Consider the following 6,000-nt stretch of genomic DNA (forward strand, 5'->3'; position numbering starts at 1 on the left):
ACTCACATGTTTTATACACACTTTATGTCATTATTATGCATTTTCCGGCACTAACCTATTGACAAGATGCCGAAGAGCCAGTTGCTATTTTACTGCTTGTTTTGGTTTCAGAAATCCTACAAAGGAAATATTCTCGGAATTGGACGAAATCAACGCCCGAGGTCTTATATTTCCACGAAGGTTCCAGAAGACCGGAGGGGATACGAAGTGGGGCCACGAGGGCCCGTACCCATAGGCCGGCGCGGCCAGGGAGGGGCCCGCGCCGCCCTATGGTGTGGGTCCCTCGCGCCGCCTCCAACCCTACCCTTCCGCCTACTTAAAGTCTTCGTCGCGAAACCCCACGTACCGAGAGCCACGATACGGAAAACCTTCCAGAGACGCAGCCGCCGCCAATCCCATCTCGGGGGATTCAGGTGACATAGGTACACCCAATGGGCCTGCCGAAAGTGGTACCCGGGGTTTAATGAAGGCCCACGACCCGAAGAATAAGAAGATTCGGAAGCCCAAAGATATTGTTAAGGAAAGTTAGAGTTGTAATAGAAGTTATCGTTTGTAATCTTGCGGGACGGGTCAGAAACCCTCCCGGAATCTGTAAACTTGTATATTACGAAACCCTCGACTCCACCTCCTATATAAGGGGGGTCGAGGGACAAAGAAAGGGATCGAATCTACTGTCAACACAACCCTAGTTTTTACATTGTCGAGCACTTTTCGGCTGAAACCTTCGAGATCTACTTGCCCTCTACATCCAACGAAACCCTAGTCTACAATCCGTAGGCATTGATAAGTTAATCCCTTGTCAATTGGCGCCGTCTGTGGGGTTTAGAGGTTGCAAGGAGCTGATCTCGACGGCACGTCCAGAATCGTCAACTTCGTCGGTAGCAAGCAATGCGATGGATCGAGGTAAACGGGAACAAACTGATCTAGTCAATTTTATTCCTCACCCGCCCTCCCGTTTGGATGCATGTGCGTATCCGGAGGAGCCCATCGTCATGACGTTCGGAGAATTCCGATTTAGCGTCAACAAGGAAGGATCTTATCGTCTCGAAGTTCCGATCTCGTCGGAATTTTCAGCGATCGATTCTGACTTTTCATCGAGCGATGAAGAATTTTCGTCGTCACGCTTCATCAACACCAAGGCAGGCGGAAAGTTCGCCAAGATCTTCAGCGACACATCCTTCGGGTCGTCTGTGGACTCCTTTATAAGCAGTGACTCTGACAGCGTCGACATCTTCAACTTCATCGACAAATCTGCTGCCATCGGAAAGGTCTTCACCAAACTCTACGATGGTGTCACCAATCCTGACAAAAATCAACACCCAAAATATCATCAAGTCTATGCAATCGAGGAGGCAAGCCGAGCAACACCAGAAACGTCAGAGGCTTTCGACGATTTGGGAAACCCATACGTCGATCCCGCTGATCTTAGAAGAGGCCTAGGCACTAAATATGTCGGGTCTTCGCCTCGCGAAAGAGTCCAACTCCCACAAGCAGCGTGGGATAGAGCCGCAAGAGCTATGGACGGTACAGAACCAATGACTACAACCGCTACTGTCGAAGAGTTACATGCCTATCAATATAGACTTGCTCGTGTGAGTAGGGAACTGGAAAAACAAACAGCTTCCTTAAACAGGAGAAAGGAAGCAGCTTCCGCGTCAAGTAGGCGAAGAGCAGAACTAAGCCGACAATCAGGAACTTCGGGAGATAGTCACAGAGAGGCTCGAAGGAGAGCAAGATCCCGACTGCAAAATATACCCGAAGCAGAGAGGGATCATCTGATTCAAAACCTCGACATGTCTTTCATGACGATCGACACCAGGGGAAATATTATCCCTAAAACACCAGAAGCTGGGTACATGGCAACGCAAGCTTATATCCTCGCGTCCAGACCACCCCCTGGGGATCCGAGAGAAGCGTTATTCAACATGGCAATGGCAGGAGTTGGAGTCATGGGAACAGCATTCACGGCTACACCTCCCGAAGGAACCGCAAGGCAAAATAGTCCACGACCCACTGCAGCAGTGCAAGATCCACCGAGAACAAGTGGGGCAAGAGATACAACGGCTCAAGCAAGGGTAGACGAGAGCGCGACAAGAAAGAAGAGAACATCGGCATTCACCGAAGTTGCGAGATGAAGATCCGTGCGGGCTCCCGTGCATTACGAGACGAGTCCGAAAAACTCGAGTCCCGTCAGGGTTCAAGCTACCCGAAAACTTCAAGAAATTCGACGGATTACAGGATCCTGAAGATTGGCTCGTTGACTACCTCGAGATGGTGAAGTTGATAGGAGGAACCAGGGCAACAGCTATGCAAAGCATCCAGGTACATCTGAGTGGAGCCGCACGATCTTGGATAAAGAAAGTTCCCCCAGGTTCTATCGACAACTGGGATAGTTTCGAAGACATCTTCGTAAAAAATTTCTGGTCCACCTGCAAGAAACCAGCATCATTGGAAGAGTTGAGGGCGTGTAGACAGAAACACGACGAATCTATGAGAAAATATATACAGAGGTGGAACATCATCAAAAACTCGGCAGAAGACATATCTGACGAGAGGGCAATAGATGCGTTCGTGGTAGGAATTCGGCGAGGAGATTTTGTCGAAGACCTAGGAAGAACTAACCCAAAAACAATATCAGCATTGATGGAAATAGCAAACAAGTGGGCAGATGGAGAAGAAGCTATACATAACAAGCGACACAGGTCGCCAGAGGAGGACCGCAGTCGAAATTTTCAAAATAGAAGGCGATTTTCTCGCCAGTTCTACAACAATGATGCTCCTGGCCACATATCGGCTGGGTTCCGAGGAAACCCTGGAGGAAGCAATCAAGGTAATTACCAAAGAGGTAACGGGCAACAAGGCGACAACAGAAGTGACTACCGTGATAATAGGCAAAATAGTGGACCAAGGTTTCGTAGACCATATGTGTCTCCCGAGGAAATGATGAACGGACCATGTCGGATGCATTTTTACCTTGATAATGATGGGAAGAGGCGATCGGGACATCTGCGGAAGGATTGTCGGAATTTTCAAGCAATGTTGCGAGCCGCAGGGATGGCCAACGCTCAAGCGATGAATAGAAACCCCCAGGGACCAAGGAGCGAGATACATCTACCACCTCCTCCCGCAATTACGGACGAAAATCGACACCAGCTCAGAATAGCGGCAGCACCACAACCACCTCCATATGTCGACCCTAACTCTAATGGTGCAGTCTTGATGATTCAGAAAGCCAGGCCATCTAACAGGGCGCAGAAAGTAATTTCGCGGCAAGTATTCATGGCAGAAAAGATGCCTCCACCAACAGTTGACTATCTAAATTGGTCGGGACAGGACATTGGCTTCACAATTGCGGATCACCCGCAGCAGGTTCCTCGACCAGGGCAATCCGCACTTATCTTACCCGCAGTAATTGCCGGTTTTGATGTGTCGAGAGTCTTTATAGATGGCGGCAGCAGCTTAAACCTTATGTACGCAGATACATTGAGGAAGATGAACATATCCCTGGCAAATCTAGCACCAACTGATACACGTTTCCACGGGATCACGCCAGATAAACCAAGTTATCCGTTGGGCAAGATCAATCTCGACGTGCAGTTTGGGACCCGAGAAAACTACAGGATTGAGAAATTAGAGTTTGAAGTCGTGGATTTCCCGTCGCAATATCACGCTTTGTTGGGACGACCAGCATATGCCAGATTTATGGCGGTACCTCACTACACGTACTTATTGTGGAGGTTGCCTGGACCCAAAGGACCAATCACAGTCAAGGGAAGCTTTGCGTTAGCTGACAAGTGCGACGGAGATTTTCATCAACTGTCAGAAACTTTCGGGATGCAAGCAGAATATACGGCGCCAAGGCTCACTGATTACGATGTGTTACCAGACACAGGGAGGCCACTCAGAGAACCAACCTTTAACACGACAAAGGATTCAAAAGAGGTGCAGATCCACCCGACGGATCCGAAGAAAACAACGTCCATCGCAACAAATATGGACCTCGCATAGGAAAGCGCGCTCGTCGAGTTCCTCCGTGAGCACTGGAAAATCTTTGCATGGTGTCCAGCTAACATGCCAGGAGTACCCAGGGAACTTGCCGAGCACCACCTAAACTTGGATCCTATTGCGAGACCAATCAAACAACCTTTGCGGCGTTTTTCGGAACCAAACCGCAAAGCTATGCTGTCAGAAATTGATCGACTCAAAGATGCTGGTTTTATTAAAGAGATATCTACGAAGCCACGTGGGTAGCTAACCCGAGTGATGGTGCCGAAGAAAAACACGAAAGTCCTTCGCATGTGTGTCGACTTTACGTGCCTCAATAAACATTGTCCAAAGGATCACTTTCCCCTCCCAAGGATCGATCAAATTATCGACTCCACGGCAGGATGCGAACGTCTTTCCTTCTTGGACGCATATTCTGGCTATAACCAGATCCGATTAAAGGAAGACGACGAAGCCAAGACAGCGTTCATCACACCGTATGGCGTGTTTTGTTACAAAACAATGCCTTTTGGTTTGAAAAACGCGGGAGCAACATATCAGCGGATGATGCAAAAATGCCTAGCAACACAGATTGGAAAAAACGTACAAGTCTACATCGACGATGTCGTCATAACTTCAAAAAAGGGGGAAACACTGATCGAGGATTTGAAAGAAACTTTTGCCAACCTCGACAAGTTCTGTCTCAAGTTGAATCCGACGAAATGTTCTTTCGGCGTCCCTGCGGGAGAACTTCTCGGGTTCCTAGTCTCGGCAAGAGGGATTGAAGCAAATCCCGAAAAAATCCAAGCTATCGTAACAATGAGGAAGCCAACAAAGTTGAAAGAAATACAGCAACTAACCGGGCGAGTCGCAGCTTTAAGCAGATTCGTCGCCAGGCTGGGAGAAAAGGCGCTACCGTTCTACGCCTTAATCAAGCAAGGAGAAAAGTTCCAGTGGAACCAAGAGGCAGACAGGGCTTTCGAGGATCTTAAACGAACAATTTCGACACCACCGATCTTAGTGGCGCCAAAAGAGAAGGAACCTCTCCTGCTATACATTGCGGCTACACCCCAAGTGGTCAGCACGGCACTAGTTGTCGAAAGAGAAGAAGAAGGAAAACTCCACGGAGTGCAAAGACCGGTATACTTCATCAGTGAAGTTTTATCGCCTTCAAAACAGCGGTACCCGCAGTACCAGAAGCTCGCCTACGGAGTGTTTACAACCGCAAGAAAATTGCGGCACTATTTTTCGGCGCATCCGATAATAGTGGTTAACGAGGCTCCCCTATCCAATATACTAAACAATCCAGAAGCTACAGGCCATGTCTCCCTTTGGGGAATAGAACTTTCCCCTCGGGACATCACGTATGAAAAAAGAAAGGCAATAAAGTCGCAAATCTTGCCAGATTTCATCGCATAGTGGATGGAGTTGCAAAATACAGGACCTCCGGATTTATCGAGAACTTGGACCATGAACTTCGATGGATCCAAGAGATTAGAGGGAGCCGGAGCAGGCGTGATTCTCATATCACCTGAAGGCGACAAACTAAAGTACGTCTTACGGATGACGTTCCCAAATGCGTCCAATAATGAGGCAGAGTACGAAGCTCTTATACATGGAATGAAGATGGCGAAAGCTTGCGGTGCAACCCGACTGAAAATCTTTGGCGACTCACAATTGGTGGCACAGCAAGTCATGAATCAATGTGATGCAGTCAACGAGAGTATGATAGCATACAAGGAGATGTATAATGAGCTAGAAAAGCTGTTTGATGGATGCGAGGTAAATCATATCAGCAGATTGAGCAATGATGAAGCCGATGTTCTTGCAAATATCGGGTCGCAATGCCTGGCGATTCCTCCAGGTGTGTTTTGGGAAGAAATAAGCGAGAGATCCACCAAGCCGATAAAATCAAAAAAGAAGGAGAAGGATGCAAAACCTTCGGATGCTGCAAAAGAATCACTAGACGAAGAAGAAGAGGAACAGGAGCTAGTCATGATGGTGCAAATTCCATGG

The sequence above is a fragment of the Lolium rigidum genome, chromosome 1 (assembly GCF_022539505.1).
Source record: "Lolium rigidum isolate FL_2022 chromosome 1, APGP_CSIRO_Lrig_0.1, whole genome shotgun sequence".
In the NCBI taxonomy this organism is placed as follows: domain Eukaryota; kingdom Viridiplantae; phylum Streptophyta; class Magnoliopsida; order Poales; family Poaceae; genus Lolium; species Lolium rigidum.